Source organism: Pleurodeles waltl, chromosome 3_1 (assembly GCF_031143425.1).
Source record: "Pleurodeles waltl isolate 20211129_DDA chromosome 3_1, aPleWal1.hap1.20221129, whole genome shotgun sequence".
In the NCBI taxonomy this organism is placed as follows: domain Eukaryota; kingdom Metazoa; phylum Chordata; class Amphibia; order Caudata; family Salamandridae; genus Pleurodeles; species Pleurodeles waltl.
The window spans coordinates 147,947,470-147,973,853 of record NC_090440.1 but is presented as its reverse complement, the minus strand read 5'-3'; positions in this window follow the sequence as shown (position 1 = coordinate 147,973,853).

The following is a 26,384-nucleotide window of genomic DNA, read 5'->3' as shown; positions in this document are numbered from 1 at the left end:
ATGTCCAAATATCCCTCTCTGGTATGCCATATGTCTACTAAGCTCACCTGGGGTCACAGAACTTGGAAATGGCAGGTAAGTACTGGAAACTGACATCACTACAACTCCCAGAAGGCACTATTCCCCCATAAAGAAAACCAGAACAGTGCACTAAATTTAAGATGCCTTGCATGTGTAACCCCTCCTGAATGCTCTAATATGTAACCGTTTATGGGAATGACAGCAATTCAATGGCCCACTACTATTCCCATTATAAGCAAACATACAGTTACAGCTGTGTCCCCAACCAAATTGGAAATATACTTACATTGGGGGAAAACTAAATGCCAAACTGGATGCACTTGCAATATATCCAGAAGAGGCCCAGGCCAAATGACTGACTGTGTGCCAGCTCTGACACCATTTTTCATTGTTCAGCTTTTAGTTGGATCTATGATGGCGTACACATTACTAGGCAAAAAATGTTCTTACTCATGTCATTAGTCAGACAAGACATGAGGGCATCAGCAGTCATCTAAACACCAACATACTGAAAGAGCTTGGAGCATGGTGTATGGAACTCAAAATGTCTGTGTCTCACTTTCCTCTCACTAAGATTTGGAAGCAGCTGTCATTGGCATATCTGGGGTTCATGTAAAGGCATTGTGTGCATGTCACATAGCATGTCTAGTGGTCAAAGTTATACATCATTTGTTGCATCACTTACAGTAACTGTGTGTTCCAATTTTCCTATAGGTAATCTTGCCATTCTCAACATGGACAGGACACCAGAGACTGCCACTACCCTGTTTAGACAATGAGGACGAAGCTGGCTCATCAGGGACACCTGATCAGTCTACAACTGTCAACCTCACCCTGCCCACATCGACTCCTCCCAGCCCTGTTGCATCTACATCACAGGCAGCCATTTCCCCCCAAACCTGTGTCCCAAGGACAGTCACTTCCATTGTGTGCCCCCAGTACAGGTACCTGAGTCTCCTCTTATCACTCCTGACAATGATGGTCCTGCCAACAGTGGGAGTGGGCACACTGTGCCAGGGGTACAGGAACGTGGGGGTAGGGTGTGTGGGAGGGATTGTGTGGTGCAGAGGATGTGGGCTCCAAGGGACACAACTGACCAGGAGACCATTTCCCAAGTCTTGGGAGCCTACCAAAATCCCCAAGGCATGATGGGCTAGGTACTGACCATGATGGGGAAATCCAACAGCTACAGAGGGACAACAACCAGGAAACCATGCAGCAGTGGCAGGCTCAAAATGCCATCCTGGGGTGCTGAGGGACATGAACACTACCTTGAGTAGGTTTTTCACCCAACATCAGGCCTCTCCCACTAGTAATGGTTCATCAGGCCCCTCGACATCTGTGGCTGCTATTGGAATTGAGGCCCGGTCAGGGGAAGGGAATGCCTCAGACACCCCACCCTATGTAGCTGAAGAACCCCCCAGGAAACATGGACGTCCTCCAAGACATCCAGGAGGAGCAGATGTCAAGACCAACCCCACTGCCAGAAAGTGAGCATCTACGGATTGGTTCCCCTTGTGAGCCACAGATACACTCTGTTGATTGTTCTGAAACCTAACTCTTTATTTCCAATGGTACAAGGATAGTGGACCTGTGTCTCCTAATGGTGGTGCAGCTACCCTAATGATTTCATCCACCATGACTGAACCCTTCACTGTTTTCTTTGTATTATTTGTGTTTCAAATCACGCATATTGCTGTGCACTCCTCAATAAGTACCACCTAACCACAGGTCCTGTGTAAGTGTGATGTATCAACCATGTACAACTGTCATGTATGACAACTATTGTTGCAAAATGTTCCTCTCCAATGTAAAACCTTTGTTATGCTCTTCACACATGTACTGCATAACAAGGATACATTTTGCATTGGGATTGTGACATAGACATGACGCAAATCACCTGTATTGTATATCTCCTCATATTTATTTGGAGAATAGCAATCAGCACATAGAGAAGTACTGCTGTGGACTTCAGAGTTTCAGATTAGGTGTCATTCACTACCAACCCACAGAATACTGAAGTTAGGGACATGTCAGTATTTCCACATCCCTGGAGGCAAACAGATTGGTTAAAAGTATCATTAGCTAAACCCTGATCACATGCCCATACATTAGCTTCCAAATAACCATACCCCATGATACAGACAGTGATCAGTACTGATGTCCCCAGTCCTGGAACCTTCCACTTACCATGGTCAGGTAGCTTTAGGCTTACCACTCACCTATGTCAGTCTTCAGACACCTGCACATTGGTCTGCAAAGTGGAAATGCAATGACAGTTATGTACAAGGTAGTTCACATACAACACTAACCATTGTGATGGTAGAGGGTCAGGATACTATATTATGACATGTGTTAGACACAAATGGACACACACATGCACCATTTGACCACCTCCAAAACCAAACAGGTCTTCTTGGTGGAAAAGGACACTTCCATCCCACTGTCTTGACAGTCTGGTCATAGAACTCACATTCCACATATCTCATATTAAACAATACCTGGTTTAATCCATGTCCACGTCTCATGTCAGCCTGCAAATCCCATCTACCTGTGACACTGTCTGAGATTTCCAAATAAGAATGAGCCAAACAGACAATCTGCTAATCTGTGATTGACAAAGGTAAGGTAGAGGACAGATTCAAACACATACATCACATTGCCAATTCATAAGTGCAAATTTGACATTGCTTGTGCATGTAGAAACCATTACTCTAGATACAAATATCAATCAGCATGCATATATGAGTCATTGGCATTGGAGCCACTTAAGACCTCACTGATAGTGGTAAATAGAACATGACATGCCAGGCATAACCTCAACAATACACCATGGAATCTCAGTTGTAATATCACATCACACACCTTGAGGCAGTTTAAGTCTGATTGAGATGATCTGCCCTGATGTCTATAGATTCATCTCCATAATACTCATCCTTACTTGACAAATCTGTATTTCAACCCACAGGATCTGCTGGCTCCCCTTCATCTGGCATGAATGATATCTGACATCTCAGGGCAAGGTTGTGGAGCATGCAGCAGGCAACAATAATTTGACATACCTTGTTGGGTGAGTGGAGGAGGGCTCCTCCAGATTTGTTGATGCTGCAAAATCTTTCCTTCAGGAGCCCAAAAGTCCACTCCACTACACGCCTTGTCCTTCCATGGGCCTCAATGAAGCGGACTTCCCTGGTGTCAACAACCAAGGACATTTTAGGAATATGTACAACAAGCCAAACATAAATCTTGGACATCCACATATGTGGTAGCATGAACAGAAAGTTACAGAAACACATGACATCTATGACTTACCAACCAGTCAGCCCTCTCTGTGTATAGTCGTGTCATCAGTAGTAGGAAGTAGGAAGATGAAGGAATCATGGACTGATTTAGGATATTTAGCACTTACTTGTGAAGTGTACTGGTCAGCCAAAGAGACCACTCGGACGAGGATGGAGTGGAAGTTTTTCCTGTCCCTATATACCTGTTCATTGGCACTTAGGGGAACCAAGGCTACATGGGTGACATCTATGGCTCCAACCACTTGTGGAATGTGTCCCAAAAAATACAATCATCCTTCATATGTTCCACATCCTCACATTAGGGAAATCTGATGTAGCTGTCCAGGTGTTTTAACAATGCAGACAGTACAGCCTTCAAAACCAGATTGAACATGGGCCAAGACATCCCTACAGTTAGGCCACTGTATTCTGAAAGGATCCAGTGGCCAGGAAGTGTAGCACTGACATTACTTGAACAATGGGAGGTATGCTATTTGAATTGGGAATGGCAGGCATCAGATTTGGTTCCAACTGATGACAGAGATCCATGATTGTATCCCTATCCAGGCCATATATTTGGATTACATGTCTTTCCTCCATGGTTTGCAGGTCTGCTAGTGGGCGTTACACTCAAGGTTGTCGTTCTTTTCTCACAGCAGGGTAACTATGTGTCACAACAACAGAGTATATGTGAATGACTCAATCTATACATCATGACTATGATCACATGAACGTCACACATATTTCAACATCATGTCACATGAAACTTATAAAATTTGGTTTGCAGCGCATAGCTATGCAAAATATGACTAGTCACTTGATTCAGATCCCCTAAACCCTCAGATGTTCTTTAGATGGAGAAATATGTCACTAACACAAAAAGATACATCTACCTAGTTTAAAAGTTAGACATATTTGTTGCACCTATACTATAACTAGGTTGATATTAGAATATTGAAAATGCATTTTCATGTCCATAACTCTGAATACCTCTTCTTCACATTGTTTAATAATCACATGCACATTGATACATGTAAACATGAAGGCAGCACTTAAAACATGATCATAGATATTAGTTTTTAGTAAATGATGCACCTTCCATTAGTTCTCCGTACATATATGAGCCTTTAAATGGCAGCTGCCTGATGTACTGTACTGGGCATGAGGAAGTGACCTAACTCCGCCGGCGGATGTCGTCATGGTGGCAGGAGGTTACAACTGCAGTGGACATTGCCATTGGAATTGGAATTGAGCCAATGGCGATGTCTGCGGCGATGATAGTCCTGTACATGGTAGGCGTAACCGGCATCTTCTGTAGTAGTCCTCACTTGACTCCTGACACTGCTGACAGTGAGTCATCCATCACCTGAGCTGCTGTATACTGCCTTTGGGAGCAATCATGCCACATCCTGCAGGTGATAGGGCCCATGCCTTCTTTCCAGAAGAGCTGGACAAGCATGTGGAGGAGGTCCTAACCCTGTATGAACAGCAATATGGTACCCCAGAGGAGCCGGTGAGTCCGATGCTATGCCAGTGGATGAAAGATGGAGTGTGTGATGGTGTACATGAAATGTGCAGGACTGAAGGATTGAGCTATCATGTGTGGGTATATGGACATGTGTACTAGATTCCTAGTGCTACCCATATCATTGACATGAGAGTTCAAAATATTAGTTCCATGTACATGTTATTTGGAAGATAAGTGGCTACCCAGCAATTCCTTTAGCCAATGCGTTGTGGGTATGCTAAATAGGGTAGGACATCTTCTACATATGTACAATACACATTGGTTTTAGCCAACATCATGTGTACATTGGTAATTTATGACATATATCAACATTGTGATTCACCTTGAGCATACTTTTGCTATTGTAGATATGTTTTGAAGGCTTTTATTGTGGAAACCCTTAATTTGCACTGACTTAATTGCGTTGCCAGTGTGGTAGTTCACATTCACATGTTGGTAGAATGGTATGTGTTGTCAGTCAACTGGCTTGCCTCGAGGTGTGTGCCTCTATCATTGTTACCTCAGAAGTGGGTTATGTCAGTGTAAATGTACTCAACAGATATAAGGTTACTTGTGTCTGAAGTATGGATAGTGATGTTGGCACTTAAATGTTATTTTGATGTTGCCACTCATCATGAGAAGTTGAACTGCATGCGGCCTTCATGCACATGACAGGTGTCCATCGTATTTAAGGTGTTGGTATGCTACCTGGGGTTGTCTGCGGGTAAATCCTGTGTGCTACGTAGGCCATTAGTGTACATGACTTTGTTTTCAAGTGAAGAATGACTAAGATGAATAGGTCCACAAAGTCTCTATCATCCTTTTCTACAACGCAGTTGATAAATGTGTTGGTATTATGGGTTTAGACTCTATCATACCCCAAAATGTAATAGGTACATATGAGCTACTTTTTATTGTGAAGGTTATAAACACAGTGACATGTAATGTTTTTGATCTGTAAGCAACATGCTGTCTTGTGATTGGCATTTGATGTGGTTTCTATCCTGGCACATGACAACTGGTAATGCAACGAGCATGTGTACATTTAGAGTACGTTTTTTGTGGAAATAATTGTTGACACTAATTCCCATTGCTGGTTTGTTAGTTAACAGTGATGCTGTGGGAGGGGGGCCCAATTTCACATTGTTAAGTCATCTTGTGCTGGAATTGTTTGTGTGATAGCTGTACTAATAGGATGGTAATGTTGCTGTGAGGTAGGTGGCTTATGTGGTGTGGGACATTGTTGTCATATAGGGTTGTGGATTGTATGTTGTGACATGATGTTGGCACAAAACTTTTTCTACCTGGGGGTGTATTACATGTAGTTGACATGTTATTGCTGTGTAGAGTGTGATGTAAGTGTATGAAAAGAATGTGATGACCCTACCTCTCTCTGTTTCTCAGCATCAGCATCGGCAAGCGAAGGACTCAGGGCACAGCTGAATGGGGAAGCTGCTGGCCACAGGAACCCAAGTCAAGATACCACTGACACTGAGGGACCCAGTAGCCCGGAGGGCGAGGGGAGTGGCACCGAGGAGACAGGATCAATGTCTTCATCTTTGGAATCATCCTCCAGTGGCCACTCCCTGGCAGTGGCAGACCCATCTGTGACCACCCCAGCACCATCTCTGTCTGCCACCCCCTTAGTACCACCTCCCTGCCTGTAGTTCCCCACCCAGTTGCCCATGCCCCTCACCCCAGAGGGTGGGCATCTCCTTTGCCGCAGGCATCTCTGCCCTAGCCCCTGTTAGCACTGCTGCCCTCAGTGAGGAGGCTATTAACCTCCTGATGTCGATCTCAGTGGGTCAGTCGACCATTGTGAATGCCATCCAGGGACTGGCAACTCAGATCCTCCAGAGTAATGTTTTCATGGAGGGCATTCACAGTGCACTTGCTCACCTACAGAGATCCTGTCAGGCTCTGGCCTCCACACTGACAGCAACCAGTCAACCTTTGTCTCGCATCCCCCTCCACCTTCCTCTTCCCAATCCCAAACCCTTCTTCCCCAACCCAGCCAAAGCACACAAACGGACAGGCATGCATCCACCTCAACATCAAAGGGTAGCTCAGACAAACATAAGCACCACAAGACACACCACTGGCTTGCACACAAGCAACATACACCTACACACACAGCAACAGTCACAACCTGCCCTGACACTCCCACCAACCCCAGCATCACAGACAGTATACTTGACACACCTACAGACACTACACCAACATTCACAGATCCAGCCACTACACCTATCCTACCCACAGACAGTACCACAGCAGACCCTCAGAAATCCAGCCCTGTCACCACACACACAGACACCACAACCAAAGACACTCCTTATGCAGCACATCCACCATACCTGCAGTCTCCACCCTAACAGGTAGTCACCTACCCACCACAGCATCCCCCAGCACCGCTACTCCCCCTCCCAAGACACATAAACGCCCTCACTCACCCACCCAACAGACACCCACCACCCACAAGCATACCTTCCACAAACATGCACCTAAGACATCCACGTCAACACCCCAGACAACCACTCCCTCTCCTTCCACACCCAAACCTTTTTTGCAATGACCCTCCCTGTGTGTTTAAAAAGCTTTCCTTTCAGAGTTTGCCCTTTTTCCTACTCCTCTGTCCTGTGAAACCCCTAAACATTCAGTGTCCATCCCCAAGACTGTCCCTTCCATTTCTAAGGCCTCCCCTATTCCCCCTGCCAGTACCCATGCTCCTCTCCCCACAAAGAAGTCTACCCTTCCGATTAAGACTCAACTCTCCCAAGCCTAAACCTAAACCCACTCCTGCAATCCCAAAGGCCCCCGAAGCCTAAGCCCAAACCCACCTCTCCACCATCCCCCTTGATAATCCCTGCGGTGCCTGCCTGCTCCCTTAATGCCCCTACATGTGGAGGTTAAATGGTAGACAGGAGTCAGGTTCTGGGCACACATATGTGCATTGTGTGCACACTAATGCCACACTTGGACTGGTCTATGGCTCTAGACTTTTACATTGCCTATAACCAAATATAATGTAACCAACCAGTTGTTGGTTTTGAGGTTACATCTTTGTCCTACATTTCTTTTCAAAGGTATGCAGTTGTTTCTGGCTGACAATGTTTGTGTGTGAATATTTGTGTGTGTGGTGCTTATGCTTCCTGTATTGCTTGTGCAGTATGTGTGTGTGCAGTGCTTTTGACCCCCCAGTGATATGCTATGTGTTGTGTGATGGACATGTGTATGTTGGAAACATGTTATTGTCATGGTATTGTGTGGTGGTTCTGTTAACAAGTGTTTGTTGCAGTGTTGTTTGGCTTTGTGTGCTTTGACTGTGCGTGTGCATGTTTTGTATATGGTCTGATGGATACAATGTGGTGTGTGTGATGTGTGTGTCGATTGGCAAGGTGTATGGTTGTGTGATTGTGTGTGCTTGTTCCCTTTTGGTTGTACATTGTGTTGTATGTGTGATTTGTCTGTGGGAAGTGTCAATTGTGAGCGATTGCCAATGTAATTGGGGATGGTACGGTTGTGGCGCAGAAGTGATGTGTTGTAGTGTTGTGTTGTAGTGTGTGAGACTGGCCCTGTCCAGTGTTTCTATGCATACCTGTGTGTGTTTGTAATGTGTGTGTGTGTGTGTGTGTGAGGTGGCTGTAACATGTGTCATATGTTTGTGCAAGTGTGTGTGGCTGTATGTGACTGTGAGTGTGCGTGTCAGTGTGTTACTTACATGTGAGTGTCACTCTTGCACCCCCTTCACTATTGTATGTTGTGTGTAGTGTACATACAACAATAACAGGTGAATGTGTGTAATTACGGTTGCTGTAGTCGTCAAAGAAGATTCCGAAGTCTTTGGGTGAGCAGGAGCAGTGGTGTGACGTCTAGTTCTGGTTCCGTGGCGACCCTGGACAAGTATGGCTTCCTGAAGGTGGGTGTCTCCTTTTATGCAGTTTGTTTCTGTGTGGGTTTCCATGGTGATGCAACCGCGGCGGAAACCTTGGCGGTGTGCAACCTCGTAATTTGTCCGACGGAAACATGGTCTCCGTCTGCTTGCAGATGCCTTTAGTCATCTGTGGCGGCCTGACCGCAGTGGCAGTGCCGGCAGTGCTTTGGCTGTATTCTATTTGGGAATACTGCCATGGTCTTAATTTGGCAGTCTTCTCTGCCACCCTGCTGGCGGTCCTGAGGCAGCCACACTTGTAATGAGGCCCTTTATCTGCTGCCCTCTGCCAGGATTGGTATGTTATTTTCAGACATATTAATGATTGAATTCAATTTCCTACAGAAAATGCTACATTGAATAGTATCAAGGCAGAGTTCCGATACGTGCATCACCAGTGTATGGGTATGATTTCCTGGCTCAACAATGACTCCCTAGTGCTACGGAACAGCTCCATACCAGCAAAGATGGCAGACATTGCAGCAAGAATGATGTGGCTTGTACCAAGTGTTAGCATTAGAGTTGCTTATCTTATTCACACCTCTTTTTAACACCACTATGAAACCTAACAAGGGCAGGGAAAGTCCACTTTGATGAGGCCCATGTGCGAACAAGGGGCCCTGTGGAGTAGGCGTTTGGGCTTCTTAAGGCCCAGGTGTACTTCCTGGATAAGTCTGGGCATTCCTGTACTCTCCTGGGAAGGTCTGCAAAATAATTTTGCTGTGTTGTATTGCCTTGAGGGGCATCCCATTAATCTTTGATGATAACTACCATGGCACTCCAGGGTGACGTTGGCGAGATGTGTCAGCAAGATGACAGTGATGACAATAAAGGTGGCAAACTCAGCCGTGAACTCATTGAAAACATCTTTGTGTTATGGTAACTTCATTGAAAGACAATAACAATATTAAACTAAAATGCACATATCCTCTTTTACAAATTATGCCACAGTTGTTAACTTTATCACACAATTGGTATGTGTTAAATATTATTCAATACACAATTTCATTGTATTAGATTAATGGCCGAAGACACCTCAGTTTTACCTGTTATGCTAGAAAAAATGTGTGTATTCAAATGGAAAAAACCTAGTTCATCTTAGCATCTGCTGGAACAGTAACAAGTCATTAGTGGATATACAGTACTCTGATGATGGACAAATCTGCATCGCAAGTTGTCTGAACACTGGTATGATGCACACGTCTTCTCAGTCATGGAGTGATGCCAATGTCACTGGGTTTACTCCTAGGTAAATGACACATGTTGTATGTTGCTCAAGCTTTAGATATGGCTCGCTCTTTATTAGGTCTTCTGTAGCATATCTCTTGATATTGAATGTTTTGTATGATTACTTCGGAGCATAATGTATGAAAACATGAAGACAGGCTGTAAGAAATTGAGTAAATGATTGACTGGAGTGTGAGCCCTGGTCAAGCAGCAACCACAATCCTTGTCAGGGTAAGGCACAAGTAAACCCCAAATTAACCTGTGCTTAACTCCCTAGTAGATTTGCACAGAAAAGTTAGGCTTAACATAGAGGCAATGTATAAAGTATTTATGAAACACGTCAAACAGTACAACAGTGAAAACACCATACAAAAAGATCTTCCAACAAGTTAGAAAATAAAGCAACATTTGAGAAAATGAAACAAGACATAAAGTGACAAAAATCCAATCAGTAGAACCAAAGTTTTGAATTTTTAAAGAATAAAATGTATAATAGTGCCTAAAAGCAGAAATCATCAACCACAGCTATCTGGTTGTGCTGGACAGGGTCAAAGTCAAAAGTTTAGGCTGATTGCGATGGAGCTCAAGTCGGATATAGTCCCAGGTTAGTGCCGCTGAAGGTTTACCTCCACAAGTTTTGTGCCAAGAGTCCCGTTCGTGTTGGAAAGGGTCACAAGAGCAAAGAGAGCATTGCTGGCGGTTGCCAATGTGGCGTGAAGAGCAGGCCGGGCGTCACGGATGGGTCAGGCAGTCACCTGAGGATTGTCAATGCTGCTGTGCGAAGAGATGTGCTGGTAGTGGCTTGCGCTGATCATCAGTGCAAGCGGTGTGGCCTCTGTGTGAATGGGCTCATTTGCTGTCACGACAAGTCCAAATGTTGGATTTATGAGCCCCTGAGCCCCACCAAGGATCCAGGAGGCAGAGGCACCACTTGGGAGTCAGGAACAAACTGCATCTGGGTCAAGGAGCTGGCTGGGGAGCCTTTTATGCCCCTGATGCTCAGACCAGCAGGCCAGAAGACTAGCCCTTGGAGTCACACTGGAGTTCTGGGTCCACCCCAGGCAAGAGGGTAACATGCAGCAGGTCAGCACAGCAGGGCAGTAGCTCCTTCCGAGTAGCAGTCTAGAAGAGTGGCAGTTCTTTCAGCAGCACAGCAGTCTTTCTTCCTGGCTGACTATCCACAGGTCCAGAAGTGTACTGAAGAGTTGGTGTCTGAGGTCCACTATTTATACCCAGTTGTGCCTCTGATGTGGGGAGAATCTTCTAGAGGCATGCCTTCCTGGTCCTGTCTCCAAACTAACTACAGGGGATATGCAGCCCTTTGTGTGGAGGCAGGACACACCCTATTCAAGTGTAAGTGGGGCTGGACCCACGTCCTCCCTCTCATTCTGCCAGTGATTGCCCATCTAGTCACACCTAAGCTCCTCACTGTGTGTGGTTGTCTAGGAGAAATACACAAAGCCCAACTGTCACTCACAGCCAGTCTGGGATTCCAGGAGACACCAAACATGAACTGATAACATGTTCCCATATGGAAACTACACTTATAAAATGTAATTAGGTAACTGTAGTGTTATCCCATGGGAGAGGTAGCCGTTTCAGTACTGGAAAATACATTTAAGGGCCAGGACATGTCAAACTGAAAAGTACATGACCCACTTTCTATATATATTGCCTACCTTAGGGGTGACTTATATGTCTAAAAAGGAAGGTTTAGGCCTGGCAAATGGTTTATTTTATCAGGTTGAAATTACAATTTAACAGGTGCACACACAGGCTGCTGTGGCAGGACAGAGACATGTTTAAATGACTACCTAAGTGGATGGGACAATCAGTGCTGCAGACACACTAGTAGCATTTCATTCACAAGCCCTGGGCACATGTAATGCCACTTTACTAGGGACTTATAAGAATTTAAAAATGCCAATAGGGTATAAGTCAATGCTACTGTGAGAGAACAGGGCTGATTGCAGAGACCCCCTAAATTTATGCCCCCATTTTCCACTTTTTGCTGGTGTTTTCCTGACTCTGATGGTGCCCTGGGTACTGCTAACCAGTCCCAGGGCCTGTGCTCTGTGTAAAATCAGTATGCAAATTAGGCTAATTATAATTGGCTAAGTCAACCTACCTATACGTCCCTAGTATATGATAGGGCATGTGGGATTAGGGACCCCCCAGTGTAGGTAGTGCACCCATAGGTGCACTGCTGATGTGCCCAGTGTCATTTTAAAGGCAGGCCTGCTGGCTGCTTTTAAATTAAAGTTATATGCAAATTCGACTTTGGAATTAAAAGTACTTCCAAAGTCTTAAACTACCTTATTTTTACATATAAGTCACCCCTAAGGTGTGCCCTATGTGCCCCTAGGGCTGGGTGCCATGTAACTATAAGCAGGGACCTTATAAAAATAGTTTCATAAGCCCTGGTGAGGTAAAAACAGCCACATTCGTTTTTGCCTCATTGTAGTGAATGGCCTCCATAGGCTAGAATGGGGAGACTTTATTTTAATTTTAAAAGTCCCCTTAAATGACAGATACCAAGAGTTTGGTAACAAATTAATTGTTATAATAAATCCCACAACTTCCAGTTGTGGAATTTAATATAACCTGTCCAGGTAAAGAGTTTTAAACTTTACCTAAAAGGTTGTCAACTTCAACCCTGTAGTGTTTATACTGCTGTGCTCTGATTGGCCAGCACCTGGCAGCCTGGCCAGGCTGCCTTGATGAGGTGTGAAGTGGCCTGGCTTCACACAAAGAGATGTGCCTGTGGGAGGAGATCTCCCCTCAGCAGATGGTGAGGTAGGAAGGGGGAGGGCTGCCAAACTGGTCTTCAAAGGCAGAGAAGGACATTTGGAGCAACCTAGCAACACCCCCACATCCTGGAAACCCAGACAGATTGCCCCCTTGATTAGATTAGGAGAGGGCAGGAGAGGGGTGTGTTTCAGATTTGTAGCCACACCAGTGGGTGGGCTCAGCCAGATGTAACCTCCAAATATCACTTTCAGCCATGATGGATTTTTGAGGAATGTTGCCCCCGGGATTGATTTTTGCCACACTTCCCAGGAAGTGGTCATCACAGGCGGAAGGACCCTGTCCCTGATGGGAGAACCAGGACCCCCCTGTTTTTCACCCAGGAGCAGGGATAAAACTGGCAGACCTGCACCCACACCTCAGTTACCTACCAGATCCCTACCAGTAAGAACTACAGAAGAAGAAGGACTACCCTGCTGGACCCCTGGCCTGAACCTAGACCCTGCACTCTGAAGGACTGCACCAGCTGCAGACTAGGGCTTCACCACAAGAAGGACTTTGCCTGGCTTCAACTGGTTGAAGGAGGGACTCCCTGTTTGCTACAGGTGTGGAATTGCTAACCAGAGTCCCCTGCACCAACTCCTGAAGAAAACAACCAGCTGACCACTGTCCAGTGGCCAAAAAGGAGTGTGCACCAGGTGCATTCTGGGAGTTGTAGTCCACACCCCCAAGAATCATCTCAGAGCCTCTGGAACCTTCGGTTGACCAGTGGACCCCCAAAGAACCTTAAAGGAACATCTGGAAGAAGATCCAGAAGTTTAGAGAAGTTTGGGGAACTTTTGAAAAAAAGCTCCATAGAGGGACCGACCCGCCACGGAAACTCTAGCCAGCTTGCCTCAACCGCGACCCGGCCTGCCTTGCAGGTTCGTCCTGGTGGAGAAAATCTCCAAAAAAGAGACTAAGGGGGTTATTCTAACTTTGGAGGAGGTGTTAATCCGTCCCTAAAGTGACGGAAAAGTGACGGATTTACCACCAGCCGTATTACGAGTCCATTATATCCTATGGAACTCGTAATACGGCTGGTGGTATATCCGTCACGTTACCGTCACTTTTGGGACGGATTAACACTCCTCCAAAGTTAGAATAACCCCCTTAGTCCGAACGGAGGAAGTTGACCGGGACCTCCCAGCCAGTGTATCCAAGGAAGGCTCCAAGGACGTCGGATCAAGATCCAGGTTTGCCCCAGTCAAAGGATTTTCACCCCGATAAAACGACTAAGTCCGAAGGTAAAAATCTCCACGAGGGCTCCCGCGACGCGAATCCGAGGAAGAGGTCCAGGAGGTCGGATTGAACTGGGAGGTTCGTCCCGCTGAAGAAAATCTTCAGAAAAACGACTAAGTCCAAAGGTAAACTTTTTACCAAGGCCTCCTGCAGGCTGTAGCCGAGCCGGGATCCATCGCGGTCGGCCTTAAACTTTGACTTTGCCCCGGTCGAGGTGCGACCAGGTGACCAGATGTGCGCTTTTTGTTTCTAGGTGCTGGAAAACAATAATTCTTTCAAAATTCATATCTCCGGTTCCCCTTATCTGATTTTATTTGTTTTTGTGTCATTTTAAAGATATAAATATAATCTATTTTTATAAATTGGTTTTGGATTTTTAAACTGTTTCCTGTGTTTTATTTATTACTGTTTTGTGATATTTGAATGCTTTACACTCTGTCTCCTAAGTTAAGCCTTGTCGCTCATTGCCAAGCTACCAAGGCTTGAGCTGGGTTTAATTTACTGAAACCTAACTGGACCTAAGTGGAGGTTAGTGGCCTATTGCTAAGTATAGGTACCTACCTGCCCCTACCAATAACCATTTTCCAACAGCTACCATGTTTTACACCAAGCGTAGACACACTTTAGCACTGGTTAGCAGTGGTAAAGTGCACAGAGTTCTAAGACCAACAACAACAAATTTAGAAAAAATAGAAGGAGGAAGGCTAAAAGTTTGGTAATGACCCTTTCGAAAGGGCCAAGTCCAACACAGACGGAAAGTGTGGCAGAAGACTCCCATTTGAGTTTCTGTTGAATTTGGAGGACCAGTTGCTACTATAATGTAATAATTACTTTGTTCTTTACATTAGGTGGGGCTAATTTCAATAGTCTAATTTGTGTATTTATTATGCATACAAATCAATTGTTGGTTGCATATTTTGTCATGTTGTGCCTTCAGTGCATGGTTTCTGATTTGGCAAGTGCTTGTAAATTTAGATGTTCGATACTTCTCCCTTTCTGATATACTTTGTAGCATGAACAGTATTATATTGCTGTACATTGAAAAAATATGTATAGCTGAACTTGTAACACATGGGAGACACATAAATTCTTGTTTTGCCATTTGTCGTGAAATGAGTGTTGTGTGTAGCCAATAAAAGTGTGATTTAGTTGTTAACTTTATTACACATTTGGTATGTGTTAAATATTATTAAATACACAATTTTATTGTATTGGATTAATGTCCGAACACGCCCCAGTTTTATTCTTTTTTTAATTAAATTCAAAGGTTAACTCTAAAAAATCACATTCTCAGAGAAGTAGTTAACAGGTTTTATAGATGAGAAATGAAAGGTGAGCCTGCGGTTGGTTATAGCTCTTGTCCTGGTAACAGTCCATGAGTGTAATACAAATGTGGGGACAGAAAGTGGAAACGATTAATTGTCCAGATGCTCACAAAATAAGTTTTAGCATCTCTTGGTGGTTGGTTGCTGGGTGTTGTCCTTAACTGAGCCAGAAGAATGACCCTTCCTACTGGCCACTGAAGCGCTCTAAATTGAAGACGTGATTGGTGGCTCTATGGGTAACGGTGTACCTGAAAAAGGTCACATTCTCAGAGGATTAGTCAACAAGTTTTAGAGGTGAGAAATGAAAGGTGAGCCTGCAGTTGATTAGATCCCTTTTTCAGGTAACAGTTCATGAGAGTGTTACAAATGTAGGGACAGAAAGTGAAAATGATGAAAAGTACAGGCACTCACAAAAGGAGTTTTACCGTCTCTTGGTGCTGGGTTGCTGGGTGTTGTCCTCAACTGGGCCAGATGAATGACCCTTCCTACTGGCCACTCAAGTGGTGTAGAGTGAGGCTATGTGATAGGTGGCTCTATGGGTAATAGTCTGCCCCTTTCTGTCTAGCTGCTAGCTGGAGATGTTTCTGAAACCAAGCTGGCAGCAGATTGCTTGACAATGAATAGGGACAGCTAAAGTTGACATTGCTATAGATAGTAATCTGAGGCCATCCTGCTTCCCCTCACAATGTAAAGTGTAGACAAAAATATAATGAAACAGAATATTGAAGAAAATAATATAATTTGGTTAGTATGTAATATAGTTTTTACAAATATTGTTGCATTTAATATTGTTTACTTTAATATGGCCATAAATATATTGTTTTTTTAATAATTTAAAATATTATATAGTATATCCATTTTAACGGCTTGCATTGTTACTATAATATGTCCTAGTTTTGTAAATAAAGAATATAGTTCACATTTTAAATGTATAATATTTTTTATCTAATTATCAATTGGTAATGTAGTAGTAGGTTGTTGGGTTTTCAGGCCAATAGGGTATGAAGTTAATTAAATTATAATTCATTTTATTTTATTGTTTAATGTTTATTGCTAATGGAGTATTTAATTGATTATTAGTTGTGTACATTGCTTAATTGTTTATTTTTTTTATATGTTTAGGTTTAATTTATTAATCTTAAATTTTATTTGAAATTTAATTGTATGTTTTTAACATCCAGTAGTAGCAAGTTGTTGGGTTTATAGGGGAACAGAATATAATGAATTTAATGTATTATTCTGATCACAGCAATAGCCCGTCTCATCTACACTTTTCCTGTTGGTGCCAGTTTACAGGTGCAACTTCCGTAATGTATGCAAAACTGACTGGCTACCTCTCAGTAGTTAAATAACCAGCAATCCAGGACTCGTAGATTTGAACAGTTTTTACAGCAAGTGCCACACTTATATCCTAATTAATTTATATTGTAAATTAAATGTATTTCTTTTTTTAATTGTTTAACTACTGTTTAATTGCTTTCTATTTACTTATGTTTATTTTATAAATCATCATCTATATTTTAAACTTGAATCTTTGGTTAGTAATTTATTTTTTAGTTAATGGTTGTTGGGTTTGTAAGAGACTTCTGTGTGAAGTTATTGAAACTATATTTTGTTTTAGTAATTGTTAATCTTAAATAGTTTTTATTTATATTTATGTATATTTATAATGTTTTTATTATGTAAATGATTTATTTTATACGATGTAGTGATTTTGTGCTAAAATATGATTTACAAATGTATTGTTGTTTAGCATTCCAATGTTCTTAAAACATTAATATGAGTTGGAATGGTATATGTAATCCTTACAAAGCACTTTTTCTACTTTAGACATTAGAGTGGGAATAATAAATCTAAACCCTCTGAAGTCCAATACTTTCCCAAATGTTGCTTAGAGTGATGTGGGATTAGTTAATCTAACCCCTCCAAAGTGTAACACTTTCCCTATTGTTGCATTGACTGGAGTGGGAAGAGCAAATATAACCCTCCCGGAGTCCAACACTTTCCATACTGTTGCATATATTGTAGTGGGAATAGAAAATCAAATCCCTCTAAACTCAATTATTTTCCCTACTTTTTGTTAGAATGGAGTAGTAATAATAATTCTAACCCCTTCAAAGTCTAACATTTTTCTTACTATTGCTCAGACTGGCCATTTTTCTTACTATTGCTTAAACTGACCTGGGAACTCTATATCTATATCTATATGTATTTATATATACATATATATGTATATATATAAAACATCTAAATATTATTACATATTTATTTTAATATTTAAATCATGTTACACATATTTACCAATTTCACTTTATTTTACTGTTATTATTCAAAATGAAATCTATTTAGAAATTTTAGAAATTGTTTATTTATTGCTGTTATATTTTTAAGTATATTGATACGTATTGTATTTGTATTTATACAGATTTTACTCCCCGCTGAGAAACTATATGTATACATATATATATATATGTATATCCCAACAAACAATCACCTTCACCCCAGCCACTTATTAACGGCGAGTCACAGGCAGGGCGGCGACCCCACATAAAAAAATAACAAGTTGTCCAGACATCAAAGGAATCAAAGTCCCCAGACGAAAAGCAACAAGCCTTTACTCCGTACGAGCATGTTTATTATTGTTTAAATGAAAGAAATCCTGACATTTTGCAGTTGCTCATCAGAAAAACAGAGATTTGTTAAAATTCCGTGTGTTAGATAGAATTCCTGTCAACATAAGAGGGGGCAAAAGGCTTGTTGCTTTTCGTCAGGGGACTTTGATTCCTTTGATGTTTGGACAACTTGTGATATATATACATATATATCGTTGAACTTTTTAGTTTCTGCAGGGTCATCCCCAATCTTTTTGCCTCCTGTTTTTTCTAACCTGTTTCTGTTGGCTTTTGAACTCTGCACTGCTAACCAGGGCTAAAGTGCATATGCTCTCTGTGTAAATTGTATGGTTGATTGGTTTATCCATGATTGGAATATTTGATTTACTAGTAAGTCCCTAGTATAGTGCACTAGAGGTGCCCAGGGCCTGTATGTAAATCAAATGTCACTAGTGGGTCTGCAGCACTGGTTGTGCCACCCACATAAGTAGCTCTGTAATCATGTCTCTGACCTGCCACTGCAGTATCTGTGTGTGCAGTTTTAAACAGTAAATTCGACTTGGCAAGTGTACCCACTTGCCAGGCCTAATCCCTCCCTTGTCTTACATGTAAGGCAACCCTAAGGTAGCCCCTAGGTAGTTCCAAGGGCAAGGTGCAGTGTATGGTTAAGGTAGGACATGTAGTAATGTGTTTTATATGTCCTGACAGTGAAATATTGCTAAATTCGTTTTTCACTGCTGCAAGGCCTGTCCTTCTTATAGGTTAACATGGGGGCTACCTTTAAATATGATTAAAGTGTCGATTCCATTTGGGAGCGGATAGATATGTGGAGTTTGGGGTCTCTGAGCTCACAATTTAAAAATACATCTTTTAGTAAAGTGGGTTTTAAGATTGTGTGTTTGAAAATGCCACTTTTGGAAAGTGAGCATTTTCTTGCTAACACCATTTCTGTGACTCTGCCTGTTCGTGGATTCCCTGTCTGGGTCAGTTTGACAGTTGGGCTGGTTGCACCTCTCACTAGACAGTGACACAAAGGGAGCTGGGGTATAGTCTGCATTTCCTGATGAGCCATCTGTGCTAGGAGGGAGGGGAAGAGTGGTCACTCACACCTGAAAGGGCTGTGCCTGCCCTCCCACAATGCAGTCTCCAACCCCCTGGTGAGCGTCTGGGGCCTGGCCTGGGCAAGGCAGGATTTCACAATCAAGAGAGACTTTGTTTCGAAGTAGGACTACTTCAAAGGAGAAAATGGATTTGAGAATTGCACCCAAAACCACAGACTTTAGAACAGTTCCCGATACCAAGAGGAACCTCTGCCTGGAGAAGAGCTGAAGAGCTGAGGAAGAAGAGCTGCCCTGCCTGTGACTGTGCTTTGTGGAGCTATCCTGCAGTTGCTGCTTCTGCCTGTGCTAGAGGACAAAGACTGGACTTTGTGTTGCCTTCCTTTTTGTGAATATCTCCAAGGGCTTGATTTAGAGCTTGCCTCCTGTTGTTTGAAGTCTCAGAAACAGCAAAGACTTCTCTCTGCCAGCACCTGGAGACTCTAGAAAGACTTCTACCCTGCCAAGTGGTGCCCATCTAGTTCCTGGGGCCCTAAAAGGAGAAGCTGGCAGCCCAAGAGTGAGAAATCCCTGCACAGAATGCAGTGCATGGAAAAGATTGACGCGACTCTGATCTGCGGCTGGAAAATCGACACGCCGCCGGCTTCGTGGCTGAAAATCGACGCTCGCCTGCAACGCAACCCAAAGATCGATGCCTGGGGCTAGAGAAACGACGCACAGCATCACTGACGGAGGCTGGTGAGGTCGCAACTCGCACTGTGTGGTTTTCGGATCACCGTGCGGCAGGATTTCCGACACAAACACTGCTGGGAGTGGAAAAACTACGCAAGGCCTGCCCGGAACTGAGAGTGCTGAACGGATCGACATATTGACCCGACGAAAGGAGAAATGATGCAAGGTCTCGCTCGTGAGTGAAATCGACGAATTGCAAGCCCTTTTTGACACACACTCGCCCGTGCAGGGTTATTTTTGACGCACCCAAGGTACATTTTCAGGCTAACAGGGTTAGTGTGTGTTTAAAATTACATGAAGACTCTTTTTGCATTTTAAGTGATAACTTGACTTGTGTATTGTGGATTTTTTTCATTTTGGTCTTGCTTTGTTTAGATAAATATTCTCTATTTTTCTAAACGTGTGTTGTGTCATTTTGTATGTTTTCATTGAGTTACTGTGTGTGTTGGTACAAATGCTTTACACCTAGCACTCTGAAGCTAAGCCTACTGCTCATGCCAAGCTACCAAGGGGGCAAGCAGGGGTTAGCTGAGGGTAATTTTCTTTTACCCTGACTAGAGTGAGAGTCATCGCTTGGACAGGGGGTAACCTGACTGCCAACCAAAGACCCCATTTCTAACATATATATATATTTATATATAAATAGATATATATATATATATATATACAATTTCCCATGTTGAGAAAAACGTGCACTCAGAGGTGCTATGTCAAGGTGTTTTATTACCCCAAACTCGCCACACAGGGTCTTGTTCACAATGTCCAGAAAGGTGAAAACATATAGAAAGGGCCAGTCCCCTTACAAAATAATTGGCACCATCTTGTACCGTAACACTGGTTTAAGATTGCTTATGTATTCAGGCTTGCTGCCCAAAGTCTGAGAAAATGGCAATTATACCAAAATTTGAAAAAAATTAAGTTCTGTCATGTATCGAACACTCACATCGTCTAGGTGCTTAGAAATTCGTTTTCTTACATTCACCTATTGTTTCACCTAAATATAAGCACTGCTCACAATTAATAAAAGTTCCAACACGCACCATTTGCATATACAGATTTAGAGTTGTATATGCACCATTGATATACAACTCTAAATATGGCAGGCTGATGTATGCCATATCAAGACTGATGGAGTTTTATCCATTGGGGGTGGACTGGGAAATCACGAACATATTAGCTCCCCAAATGGCTACTTGTACAAAAGCTTCTATCTAAATCATCTGTCTCAAAATGGGATTTCTGGGCTCCACTCTTTCATTTCTAAGCTTCTAGTTAGCACATAATCTCTTCACTTCAACTTTAGCTCCAGAATCCCAATGATAACATTAAAAGTGTTTCTGCTGTGGCTGGCACTGAAGTCCTCTGAAGGATGGAACTCATGTAAATCTTTTGAACACACGCATGAATTAAGATACCCTTGTGAAATCAAACCCATATGGAATGTTAATAGAACTACCATGAATTAAGCCTAAAATAAATGACACTGAAACAATAAGCAGTGGTCAGCCTAATAAAAATGTTGCTTATTGTAATACACCTTCAGACTACGATGCTGACCAAGGACACCTTAGTGATGTAGAACAAGAAAAAGTGGTGGGAAACTGAGAGCATTTATTTGGTTAGATCAGCAGCGGAGGGGATGAGTCATGTCACATGACTTGTCTCCCATTAAACTTTGCTCTTGAGTAGGCAGTTTCTTGTTGATGTCACTTTTAAGGAGGATGGATGTTGAAGTCTTTGATGACCTCTGATCATTCCAAACTGCTATCAGTTGTAAGATTGGCCACATGCAACCCCATTTGTCCTCAGCTACAAACTGTACCAATTCTCAGAATGAGGTAACTAATGGACTTCAAAGACCCCTTGGACAAGTTTTTAGTCTGTAGCTCATCACAAAGTCTCACTATAAATAAGATCAAAGATCAGTGTCTGTCCTACACTTTGGCGTCAAAGTTATGTCAAGCACATACCTGATCTCAAAGTTCCGAGGAAGATTGTGCTTTTATGATAGTCTCTATGGGACAGATGAATGAAAGGATTTAGCATTTCTTAAAGGACAGAAAAACAAGTTCGATCAGTTAAGAAATGCTCAATCGCTTTTTCATATGTACAAAGGACAATAGGGAATCACAAATAGGGACTTCCTATTTGCAATTTCCTAAGCTCATGTACAAAGCATTTCCTAAATGCGAAATGGGCATTTAGGAAATACAATTATCATCAACTCCAAGTTGATGGTAACCAAATGCAAGTTTAAAAAATACATTCAAAATGCATTTTTAAATCTTCATGTAGCATACACATGTCCGTAAGGCATTTATGCACTTTACATGTGCACCACTTTTATTTAGGGTGCATCAAGGGGTGTGTAGGATCCTAGTCACCCTTGCTTTTGCGTTTCCTAATTTGAAATTTCCTATTAAGAAATTACAAATTTGGAAATGCAAAACCATTCGTACCTATGGACCATAGGAACAGATTGTAGGAGAGTCACTCTGTTTGGCATGGTTACTCCCACTTTCTGCCTCATTACCAGTGTGTTTAGACTGTCTTCACTGGGATCCTTCAACCAGGAGCACAGTGATTGTTCTCTCGCCTCCAAATTTGGTTGATTTGGTTCCCTTTACACCCCGCAATTGGCATACTGGTGTACCCCTGTAAGTCCCTAGTATATGGTACTGGGGTACCTAGGGCATTGGCATACAAGGGGTTCCCCACGGGCTGCAGCATGTATTTTGCCATCTATTGGACCCTATGCAAACTATCTCTGCAGGCCTGCCATTGCAGTCTGTGTGAAAAGGTGCATGCACCCTTTAACTGCTGGTCACTGCACCAGGTCACTGTAAGTTACCCTTATGTAGGCCCTCCTAGTCCAGAGGGCAGGGTGCAGGTTCCTGTGTGTGAGGGCACCCCTCTATGAGCAGCGGTGCCCCTATGAACTCCAATTCCAATGCACTGGACTCGTAAGTGCGGGGAAGCCATTTTACCTGTGTACTAGCCACAGGTCACCTACCTGTGGCCCAGCTACATAATGGTAACCCCAAACCTAGGCATGTTTGGTATCACACATGTGAGAATCAGACCCCAATACTAATGCCAGTGTTGATTGCATGATTCCATGCACTCTGGGGGCTCCTTAGAGGCCCCCCCAGTATTGCTCCTACCAGTTGTTCAGGATTTGTGGGCAGCCCACGCTGCTGCAGCCCCTCAGACAGGTTTCTGTCCTCCTGCTCAGGCAGGGGAAAGCAGAACAAAGGATTTCCTGAGGGAGAGGAAGGGAACACCCTCTCCCTTGGAAATAGGTGTTACAAGGCTGGGGAGGGGTAGTCTCCTGAAGCCACCGGTTTGCTTTGAAGGGTGCATTTGGTGTCATCTTTGCATAAACCAAGTTGCACCAATCCAGAGACCTCTGGTCCCTGCTCTGGTGCGAAACTGGACAATGGAAAGGGGAAGGACTGCTCCCCTGTCCATTACCACTCTAGGGGTGGTGCCCAGAGCTCCATCAGGTGGCCACTTGATTCTGACATCTTGAAAACAAGATGTGCAGTGGCCCCTGGGAGCAGCTAAGTGGCCAGGTCAGGCAGGTGGAATCAGTGACCCCCTCTGATAGGTGGTCACAATGCAAAGTGACCAAGTCCCCTATTAGGGACTCCCTTTCAGGTGTGTCCTCAGATTCAGTATTCAAGACTCCACTGGGACTCCTCTGCATTGACCTCTTCTGCTCCTGGCCACCGGAACAGCAACTGGACAGTTCAGGAACCAACAAGACTGCAACTCCTGAGACGACCTCACCTTGCAACATTGCTTCCTCTGTTCCTTCCAGCAACTGCAACATTTTCATGGCTGTGCATCCTCTGGGATCAGAAAGACTTCAGCTGCACCAAGAAGCAAGAAGGAATCTCCCTTGGAATGAAGGAGTCACTCGCCTGCATCTGCAGGCACCTAAGGCAACAACATCCGGCTGCGTGGATCTGTCCTCCTCTGGAACTGCGTGGATCCTGCACCACAGGTGGTAGTCCAGAGTGGTCCACTTGGAACTCTCTTCCTTCTATCCACTTTGGGAGAAAGTGAGCCCTTGCTGCTCCTTGCAGGAAAGTACCCCTGTGCACTGCGACTCTTACAGCAATTAAGGCTTGTTGTCTCCTGCTCCAAGGGATCTTCAGGCTCCGAGCAGCCTCAGCCTCCAGCACTTCACCCTTGCAAGGACAGTCTCTCTTCTGCTGCTCCAGCAACGTGGGACTCTTCTCCAGATGTGCTGATTAGGCCTCACTGCAACTTCCTGTGCCTGCTGCCAGTGGGTTGCGTATGGGGGCTGTGACTGCTTCTGCTGGCTCTTCCAACTGCAGAGGGTCAGCCCGGGCTCCCCTCCAAGGGTCAAGTGCCCCCGACCTTGCTGGTTCTCTTCAGTCTTGCAACTCTTCTTTTGCTCCAACTTGCATTTACCAAGGCTTGTTGGTGGTGCTCCTGCACACTAACCAACTGCGACCCAATGACCGACGTGGGATATCCCCTAGATGACTTCAAAGACTTGTCTGCAGCTCCTAGACTCAACAGGTGATCTTCATCTTCCCTCGTTCACCCACATCTTCATCCACTGAACTGTGGGTAGTGGTCCCTGTCCAGTCTGAACACTCCATCATGGACTAGGCTTTGTGCCCTACTTTTGCAGATCTTCTTCTTCAAGAAGCTACCTTTGGGTTCCTCTGGTCTGTTCCTGTTCTTGCAAAGTTCCTTGTTAGTCTGTGAGGAGACCAGGTACTTACCTCTGCTCTCCTGGTCGCTGGGGGTTATTTTGATATTCACCTCCTGGGGTCCCGAGTTCTCCCAGCTCCCTCCTAACTACTCTCTATCCTTCGACTTCTCTTTGCATTCCACTAGCTATTTTCTACAATTTCTTGCCAATGCTTGTTGTTTCTTATGTTAATTCCTATTACTGTGTGTATGTACATAGTGTTTACTTACCTCCAGTTGGAGGACTCCTTATGAGTAATCTAATTCAGTGTTACTATAATAAAATACCTTTATTTTTGCAACACTGTATGGTTCCTTTCAGGTGTGATAAGGTACTGTGTGACTGCTGTGGTATTTCAAGTGCTTTACACTCCTCCTAGATAAGGTTTGGCTGCTCATCCACAGCCACCTCTAGAGAGACCTGACTTCCTAGACACTGTCTATATTCATTTATAAGGGTTTCCTGGACCTGGTATAAGATGCCAACTCCATAGGTGCCCACCACACACCAGGCCAGCTCCCTACACAAATGGTGTAGCAATTCTTAAATAATAATTTCCGAATAGAGATTCCTAGTCTGTAGGAATTGTTATTAGGAAATCTATATTTGTGTACATTATATTTTGCATTTCCTAAATATCGAATTCTTAAGATTAGCTACTTAGGAAAATGCAAAACAGGAATTTTGTACATCTATCCCTATGCCCCTAAATGCGAATGGGAGGGCCCGTGTGTTTCTTAATTGTGTCAGATTTGTTGGCTGTGGGTGGAGTGGGAATGTAATACAGTGCTTGAGGTTGTGGTGAAATTCTTTACTGCTAGAAGATAAGTTGATGCATTTGCTGACAAAGTAGACAATACCCAGACTTTGGTGCTACAGACTTGCTCACAGACAATTGAAGGACATTTGAGTCTTTATAAAGTCAGATTCCAGGATTAAGGGAAACCTGGGCTGCCAGGGTATTAGTGGTGTTTGGAGGAAGAGGGAAATTGAACAATGCATTTGTTGTCTTTGTTCAGTCTTCACTAGCAGTGCTAATTAACCCTTCACAGAATTGTTAAGCTAGATGCACTGCATTAGCTGAGTTAGCTAACTCTCTGAAGAAAGGATACTGTTTCACCTACTGTAGGAGGCAGGCCTGGCTTGTAGTGGGTACCAAGGGGTACCAAGGGGTACTTACACTCTGTACCAGGACCAGTTATCCCTTATTAGTGTAGAAGAGGTGTTTCTAGCAGCTTAGGCTGATATAATGTAGCTATTGCTGAGCAGCTTAGGCTGAACTAGGAGACATGCAAAGCTCCTACTATACCACTGGTGTCATGTGCACAATATCATAATAAAACACAATACACAGATATACTAAAAATAAAGGTACCCTCAGTATGAGGATGCCAAATATACACAAGATATATGTACACAATACCAAAAATATGCAGTAATAGCAAAAGGAAGTAATGCAAGCAATGTAGAATTACAGTAGATTGCAATAGGAGCACATAGGTATAGGGGCAGCACAAACCATATACTCTAGAAGTGGAATGCAAACCACGAATGGACCCCAAACCTATGTGAGCTTGTAGAGGGTCGCTGGGACTGTGAGGGTTAGAAAAATAGCCCACCCCAAGACCCTGAAAAGTAGGTGTAAAGTGCACCTATATTCCCCAGAGAGCACAGAAGTCATGATAGGGGAATTCTGCAAGGAAGACCAACACCAGCAATGCAACAAAGGAGGATTTCCGGACGAGAGTACCTGTGGAACAAGGGGACCAAGTCCAAGAGTCGCAACAAAGTCGAGATTGGGCAGATGCCCAGGAAATGCCAGCTGAGGGTGCAAAGAAGCTGCCACCGGATGGTAGAAGCTGTGGATTCTGCAAGAACGAAGAGGACTAGGAACTTCTCCTTTGGAGGATGGATGTCCCACGTCGTGAAGAA